The following is a 9,403-nucleotide window of genomic DNA, read 5'->3' as shown; positions in this document are numbered from 1 at the left end:
CTTCCTTTTTGTTTATTTGTCTTCATCAATAATTATACTTAGTGCATACTTACTGTCCTAGTCACTCTTCTAATACAAATATTAGCCCAATTAGTCCCCACAGCAACCCCATTTTAATCTGAGGTACATGAAGTTAGGGAATTTGCCCAGGTTCCTAACACCAGTAAGTGGCAGACTTGGGAACCCCCTGGGGTAGACTGGCTCCCGGGTTGGGCATCTAACAATTACACTCTGCTGCAAATTTACATCCAGAGTTTGCATCACTTTTATCTTTATTTTCCTAGTTGTTAGCATTGTACCATTTAATTATAAGTTGTTTAAAGCTTGAAGATAATTTTAAAAGTATAAACAAGAGTAGGTAAGATCAAAAGGTCTCATTGACCCAGTATCAATTGTAGCTAAATTAAGTCACCCTGTACACCAACTACTATAATGATCAACATTCCCTGCAAGGTTGGGTCTGCAAAGATGCAAAAAACAATTTTTAGTATTTCAAAAAGCTATTAAAACTGTATATTTATGCAAAATCACACTATCAAATTGCTTTGGAGTAAAATTACATCAACTCCCTCTAGCTACTCTTTTCAGAGTACACAAAGTTGCAACTATCTCTGATGAACATAAATGGGAAATTAATTCCTAAGAATGGTTATTTCTTTATTTCTGCATCTATAAGGGAGGAATGATCATCACTTCAGAGTGTTTTTGTGAAGATCAATTTCAGTACGGCATGTAAAGTATGTAACAGAGTGCTGGTCACATTGTAAGCTCTTGCAAATGGGAATTGTAATATTAATAAAATATAATAAAAAAGATGATATCCTAAAGGTATTTTGCTAACCAAAAATCTTTTACAGGGGAAAAGTGGAATTACTGGGTAGTAGAAATTTGGGATTGATTGGCCCAGATGTTGAGCTATTAGAAAAACCTCCATGCTCGAGGTTCCTCACTCCACCCACTGTACCTGAAATTCCATGTTAGATGTTTTTCTTTCAGTTCACATTCCTTGCTTTCTGTTAAAACTCAAACAGTCCCATTGGCATAGGGGAGAGGGAGCATGGTTATTGTAAGAAAATAAAAAAGTAAAAATAGTCATTGAGCCTGGATGCATCAGGTCTCTGGGTCTAGCACATAGGAGAGCAGAGTTGCAAGAAGAAGAAGGCAAGCTAAATTGCCCCATTCCAGTTTTACCCACCCAGATACTCTTGTCACTTCTGCCAGGCGTGTCTTGGTGAAAACTGAGTGGTGCAGGTGCCCCAGCTGCCTTCTCCAGGGGCTCTATCTTGACCACACTTTAGATGCCCAGATGGGCAGAGTTCTTTCAGGAATTAGAGGACACAAACTTCGTAATATGAGCATTCAGGACGGAGATGCTTACTTCCCCTAGGCTCTATGCTTTGGCCATGGCTCCTACTAGCCATTGCAACAAGAGAAGTGCTTCCAACTCAAGACTCTCTTAAATGTTTCCTTAGGGTCCAGTGTGGAGACAAAGGATGCAATTAGCAGAAGGCACTGTTTTCAGTTAATTATTCTCTGGAGTAATGGAGAAAACAAATGGAGAAATGTTCCCAGTTGATTCCATTTCTTCATACTATCATGTGCCCCTTATGACCTAATTGAATCAAATTCCAATTTTCTTCCCAGATGTTTAGAATCATGAGATCTGGGAGGGGCTCTCAATGCAGTCATATCTTTTGTTATCCAAACTGGACAACTTTGGTCATGAAAAGGAGAGTTAATAATCATATCAGGACAAGCATAAAGCAGATTGTCCAAGGCAAACCAGGTTGTATGGTCACCCATAGGAAGTCTTTATCAGAACAGCTATTCACTGTGGTTTTGGCTCTGGACACACCTGCTTGGGTTGAATTCTGATTTAATTTTGAGCTCTGTGACCTTGATCCTTTCAAAGGTAGCCACTATTTACAGGTAGCCACTATTCTGATTTAATGATAATCATTTCCTTACTTTTCTTTATACTTTCATCACTCACATGTGCATACCTAAAAATTCGAAGATCAGTTTGGTTTCTTTTTTTTAGTATATCAATGATCTCTGTCTCAGTTTCTGTTTCTTTCCCTCTGTCTCTATGTGTGCATTTGGGTCTCTGTTTCTTTCTCTCTTTCTGTGCGTGTGTGTGTTTGTGTGTGTCCCCTTATGAAATGTATTTGTTTTTCCTTTGGAACTTCTCACAGTCTGCATTTTGCTAATTGACTCCCTACAGTACAGTTTAATATGTTTTTCTGTCCTTCATATAAATTGGTAGTTGGATGTAGGGGCTTAATATGATTCAGTTTTGATAGTTTTAGCAAGACTATTCCGCGGGTGATATTACACACTTGTCTGTAATATCCAGTCAGAAGGCACGTAGTGCCACCCTGTGTCACTTCATAAGTCCGGTGCTTTGCCCGGCTCCTCTGCCCGAGTACTTATGAGAAGCTGCGGTAAATGGTTACAAGGCCGGCTGTAACAGCAATAACTGGGACAATAACACACATTAAAAAGCAAAAACAAAAAATAAGTGAGGCTAACAGGATTTGAAGAGGTAGATAAGAAGTATGGATATAGACAAGCCATTGTACCACTCAGATCTGTTCATGACTTCCCATAAGATCTGACTCCAACACTACAATATGGAGGCACCATCTTCACGGGAACAAGATGCCCTCACTTCCTGCCAAGAGGGGCGCTAGAGTCAATAGGATCAGTGAAGCAATTTACTGTCCTTCACACTGCAGCTGGTTCTGAGGACCCAAACATTAATCTTGTTCCTCTACCACTGATTGCAGATTTGCCTCACTCTTAGCCATTATTTCAGCTGGTCAAGGTTGCTTGTCTAGAGGGTTAACCACACCTAGATCCCTGAAGAGTCTGAGCCTTTAGGTGCCTTGCTCTTGATAGTTCTTGGTTGCTGCAATTGCCCATTAATTGTCCTCTTGGGCACAGAAATATCAAGACGTGCCCCAGTGAATCCCTTGTGTTCCAGACACACTTCTTCTATTTCCTGTTGTACAGCAGCAACCCTACTCCTTATGATAATCAGGTCGATTATCCCCACCACACAGAAAGTCCTTTCTGTGCCTGCTGGTCTGGCTCATTTTCAAGTTCACTGGAATCCTTCTGTGCCCCTGACAAAAGTATTTGCCCTTGAGATCTAGGACCTCTAACTTGGTAGAGCCTAAGTTTATGGGAAAAGAAAGCACAAATATGCATTTGAGTTACAGGGAATGATGGTGAAGGGTAGAAGTTCCTGGAGTTGTATATTTAAGCTACTGGGAGAAAAGCACCGTATTAACTACCTTTTTAGTGCACATAAGGCTTCCTGGAAGATAGTACCTTAACTAAAAGGTATTTTTCTCTAGTGACACCTCCATTCAGCTATTAAATGAGATACTTCTGCATAGTGACATACAATATACAACCAGTGGACCTCACAGTCATATTCCCATTGGCATACCTTTGCCATATATATATGTATATCCACATACATAAATTTCAAATATCTTAGGCCTATCAGGCTTCTCTGCAAGAGTCATACTCGAACACTCTAAATTTCTTTTATGTGAATCACAATCTCAAATTAAAGAAAATTTACTGACCATTACCTTCAACCATTTAGAGTTTACAATGATGAGGTCTGAGGACCACATCTTGATATGGTCCTTGGTGCAAGGCTGTGTTTTATTGGCCCATTTTTCTCAGACTCATTCTAATGTTCATTTTTACTGGTTTGGAGATGAAAATCAGTTTTCTCTCCTAACTCTGCAACTCCCCAAGTTTCTCGATTCTTTCTAGATTCTCTTCCATTCTTGCTTGCAAATCAGTTGTTTTGTGACTTGTGTCATTTTTGTAGGGCCTTGTTAGATGCATCTAGCAGCAACCATCTCATGCTACAACATTCTGTTTTTCCACACAAATTTCCTTCCAAATTACACAGATGATAGTTGTATCAAATGTTTTATTGTGCCAGACATGAACTGATATCCTTTCAATTGCCAATAAGATGCCCTGATACCTACTGCCTAGCCCTAAAGAAACCTATGAATGGTAACACTTAATTTTTTTAATAGCATACTATTACCTGTACAAATTTCCAGAACAGTTATGTTAGACTATGTCACAGTATCAAACAATCCAAACATTTATTTCTGCTAACACTGTATGTCCACCTTAGGTCAGCTAAGGGATCTTCTCCTGTATCATCATCTTATTCCTTACCACTCAGCCACTAATGGAAGCACTGAGAAAGAAGACAGTTAAGAAGCATATATATATATATATGTATATATATATGTACAGCCTCTGCCTAGAAGTGAGAGATGCCATATCTGCTCACATTTCATTTGCCATAACAAGTCATGTGGTCAAACCTGACTTCAAAGGAATGAAGTACAATCATTGCTCAGGGAGTAGGGGAAAAGCAGATATTTATGAAAAACTACACAATGTATTACAAGGCTGATAAGTGTTACCATACCCGTTTCACCATTCTCTATGTTTTCTAAGCCCTAAAATGCACCTCTTAAAGATTCCATGACAGCATTCTTTTCTTCCATCTGCTCAGGGCATCTCTGATTTCCTTGTTCCTTAGGCTGTAGATCAGTGGATTTAACATGGGGATGATAACAGTGTATACAACGGAAGCCAGTTTGTTTTGGCTCAGAGAATCATCAGAGACAGGGCACAAGTAGACAAAGGCACCTGAGCCAAAGAAGAGGGTCACTGCCATCAGGTGAGAAGTGCAGGTGTTGAAGGCCTTGGTCCTACCTTCAGCAGAAGTGATCCTCAAAATGGTGGCAACGATATAACCATAGGATATCATGATAATCAGGACAAATGTGAGTCCAAAGATCACTGTGAGCACGGAGGTCATGATTTGAAAGAAAAAGGTATCAGAGCAGGACAGGATCAGCAGTTGGGGGAGATCACAGAAGAAGTGGTTGATGACGTATGGCCCACAGAAATGGAGCTGAAGTAAGGCACACAGTTGGATAAATGAGCCAAGGAACCCGGTGATACAAGATCCTGCGACCATCTGCTCGCAGAGGGTGCGGGACATGATGGCAGTGTAGAGCAGAGGATTACAGATGACAGCACATCGATCATAGGCCATGGCTGCCAGGAGGCAGCACTCGGTCAGGCCCAGGCTGGAGAAGAAGTACTGCATGGTGCACCCCACAAAGGAGATGGATTTCTGCTTCTGGAAGAGTCTGCCAGCATCTTGGGAGCTGTGGAAGAAACATAACAAGTATCTAAAAAAGCAAGTGCTGGTGAAGAAATACATGGGTGTCTTCAGATAAAAGTCCGTTTTGATCAGGGTGATGAGACCCACATTCCAGAACACTGTCGTGAGCTAGATCCCTAGGAATATTGAAAAGAGGACTTCTGTAAGCCTTGGAAATTCAGAGAATCCCAAAAGGATAAACCTGGTAACTGTAGTGCTATTTCTTCCTGCAGCCATTGCCATGGCGCTTCTGAGATCTGATGGAAATAACAAAAGGAATCTCATGTTATTCCAGTATCCTCAGGCAAATAAAATTAAAGTTAAATGCATGACATTACCCTGTTATTCAGTCTTCTAGTTAAATGATTGCCCTGCAAACAATATAACAAAAAAAAGAAGAAACTGCTCATGTACATTATTATGTCTTTATTTTCAGGAATCTTCTTATTAAGTACAACCTACATAGTGAAAAGGACATCCTTGTAAGTATAGATCTCCATCTACATTTAAAAAAATGTATCTGGAAACACCTATGCCACTGATGATGAATGAATAGGGGGCAGTGGAGCAAATGAAATCTATGAAAGAATTCTAAAGTAAAAGAGAAACTTAATGTTATAGTGAGATCAGATACAGAGCACTAATCACACAAACTAACAACTAGTATTGCTAACAATGCTGGCTAAACTTAAGTGCATCAATTAATTGGTCTTTAAAATCCTAAATACTATTTAAAACAAATACTAAATGAAGACGAGAGCCCAGTGAGGTAGCAAAACAATAAACTTGGTTTGGTAGTGAAGACATCTGTCAAATTATGACTGAGTATAGATATTTTTATAGCTGTCTATCTATATAAGTACTCAGTACTTCCCCTAGAGTATTGCTGAGCATTTAGCAATACTCTAGGGGAAGCAAACGGGAGGTGGTCTGAACGCAGCTGGTTTTGAAGGATGAAGGAAAGATATCCAATCTTAAGAATTCCCCTTCTAGAGGGAATAAAGAAGCATGGAGCAGGAGTATGCATGGAAAAAGTCTGAGAAAGCCTCAGAATCCCTAATAGGGCTGATATAAGATATTTCTCTCTCAAAGTCAGTCAGTGAACACTGAAGTTGGTGACTCCTTCTTCAAATGCAGATACAGCAATGCAAGTCTTCAGGGAACATGAAAAATCAAGGGACATGATACCATAAAGAAACGTAATAGTTTCCTAGTAACTAATCCAAAGAAAAGAAGGTCTGTGATTTACACAATAAGAATTCAAAATAATTGTTTTTAGGAAGCTCAGTGAGCTAAACACAGAAAGATAATTCAATGAATTTAGGAAAGTAGTACATAAAAAATGAGAATTTTAAGAGATATAGAAATTGTAATAAAAGAACCAAATGGAAATTCCAGAGCTTAAGAATATAATGAATGAAATGAAAAATGCAAGAGAGAGAATCAGTATAAGACTAGACCAAGCAGAAGGAAAAAATCTGTGAAATAGAAGACAGTCCTTTGAAATCATCCAGTCAGAGAAAAACAAAGAAAAAAATGGAAAAGGGTGAAGAACACCTACATGAACTATAGAACTCCATTAAAAGAAACAGTCTGTTTTAGACAAGAAGAAGAGGGAGAAAAGGGCTGAAAACTTATTTAAAGAAAAAATGGCTAAGAGCTTCCCAAATCTGGGGAGAAATTTGGACAACCAAGTTCATGAAATTCATGGATTACCCCCAAATCTGAACCCAAAGTAATCTTCTCTAACACATTATAGTTGACCCTTGAACAACTCAGGAATTAGGGGCACTGATCCCCTCCATGCAGTCAAAATTCCATGTATAACTTTTGACTCTCCAAAAACTTAACTACCAATAGCTGACTGTTGACTGGAAGTTTTACAAATAACACAAACAGTCAATTAACATACATTTTGTATATATGTATTACATGATGTATTCTTACAATAAAGCAAGGTACAGAAAATATTGTTTTCAAATTGTGCAAATATCCAATAAACTTTCCAATATATTTATTGAAAAAAATACATAAAAGTGAGCCCACACATTTAAAACCTGTATTGTGGGTCAGCTATATATTAAAATCAAAGACAACAAGTGAAATTTAAAAGCAGCAATTGAAAAAAATCCTCACATACAAGGGAAACCTCACAAGGCTATGAACAGCTTTCTCAGTAGGACTTTTCAAGTCAGGAGAAAGACTGGAATGATATATTCAATAGGATAAAAGAAAAAAAAAAACAACAACAAAGATTACTTTACCCAGCAGATGTGTCATCAGAAATGAACAAGAAATAAAAATTTTCTCAAACAACCAAAAGCTAAGGCAGTTATCACCACCAGACCTGCCTTACAAGAAATTTGGAAAGGATTTCTTCAAGCTGAAATGAAAAGGTACTAATTAGTAACATAAAAATATACAACATACTGATAAAGGTAAATATGATGGTATGTTAACCATTGAACTCTAGTATAAAAGCCAAATGACAAAAGTATTGAAAAATAACTACAGTTACAGTAATTTGAAAACATACACAATATAAAAAGAGGTAAATTGTGACATCAAAACCATATAATTTGGAGGGAGAGGGGAAAACAGGGCAGAGCTTTTGTATGAAATCAAAATTATCAACATAAAATAGATTGTTGTAACTATGTTTTATGTAAGCTACATGATAACTGCAAAGTAAAATCCTACACATTTTTGTATATACAAAGTATATACACAGAAGAGGAAGAGAAGAGAATCAAAGCATACTACTGTGGAAAATCATCAATTCACACACACAAAAAAAGACAGAAAGAGAGAGAGAAAGGAACAAGGGAATTTTAAAACAGCCAGAAAACAATTAAAAGATGTCAAAGTAAGTCCTTACCTATGAATAAATGTAATTGGACTAAATTCTCCTATCAAAAGGCACAGAGTGATTGACTGGATTAAACAAACAAGACCCAACTATATGCTGACTCAACAGACTCACTTCAGCTTTAAAAGTACACAAAGGTTCAAAAATAAGGGATGGAAAATGATGATTCATGCAAATGACAAGAGAGCAAATGTAGCTATACTTATATCAGACAAAGTAGATGTTAGGCCAAAACTGTTACAAGAAAAATGACAATCATTATATAATAATAATTGGTTAATTCATTAATAAAATATAACAATCATAAATAAATATTCATTCACCATCAGAGCACCTAAATATATTAAGCAAATACTAACATAACTGAAGGGAATATCAGAAAAAATTATAATAACAGTAGGGAACTTCAATACTCCATTTTCAACAATGACTAGATCATCCAGACAGAAAATATTTAAGGAAACATTGGATTTAAATTATACTTTAGATCAAATTGACTTAATAACCATATATAGAACATTCCTTCATTCAGCAACAGGATACATATTCCACTCAAGCACACAGGAAACATTCTCCAGGATGTTTTTAAGCCATAAAAAATTCCATAACAAATTTAAGAACACTAAATCATTTCAAGCATCTTTTCCAACCACAATTGTATGAAACTAGAAGTGAGAAATGGAGAAAAGTTGGAAAGCTCACAAGTATATGGAAATTAAACAGCACACTCTTGAACAATCAAAGGGGTAAAGAAGAAATCAAAAGAGAAGTTAAAAAAAACACCCTCGAACAAATGAAAAGGAAACACAACATACCAAAACTTATGGGATGCAGCAAAGGAGTTCTAAGAGGTAAGTTTTACAGCAACAAATGTCTACATTAAGAAAAAAGAAAAATCTGAAGAGCAAACTAATCTCAACATTAGCAGAAGAAAGGAAATAACAAAGATAGGAGAAGAAATAAATAAAATGGAGAACAAAAAAATAGAAAATATAACAAAATTAAGAGCTTGTTTTATGAAAAGATACAATTGACAAATATTTAACTAGATTAAGAAAAAAGAGAGATTAAATAAATAAAATCAGAAATGAAAGAGGAGACATTACAATTGATAACAGAGCTACAAATAATAAGTGACTAATTTGAATAATTATATGCCAAAATATTTGAAAATCTAAAGGAAATGGATAATTCCCATAAACATACATACTGCCAAGAGTGAATCATGAAGGAATAGAAAACCAAAATAGACCAAGAAGGGCTAAGGATATTAAAGCAATAAGAAAAAACCTCCCAACAACAAAAAAATA

The 9,403-nt window shown here is 36.8% G+C and overlaps 1 pseudogene; it reads right to left on the bottom strand.

Annotated features, from left to right (window-relative positions):
• Positions 1–4,522: 4,522 nt before the first annotated feature.
• LOC108384424 (olfactory receptor 5AN6-like) lies at positions 4,523–5,461 on the bottom strand (annotated as a pseudogene).
• Positions 5,462–9,403: the final 3,942 nt, after the last annotated feature.

This window comes from Manis javanica, chromosome 11, assembly GCF_040802235.1.
Source record: "Manis javanica isolate MJ-LG chromosome 11, MJ_LKY, whole genome shotgun sequence".
In the NCBI taxonomy this organism is placed as follows: Eukaryota; Metazoa; Chordata; class Mammalia; order Pholidota; family Manidae; genus Manis; species Manis javanica.
This window is presented reverse-complemented; position numbering and strand designations above follow the sequence as displayed.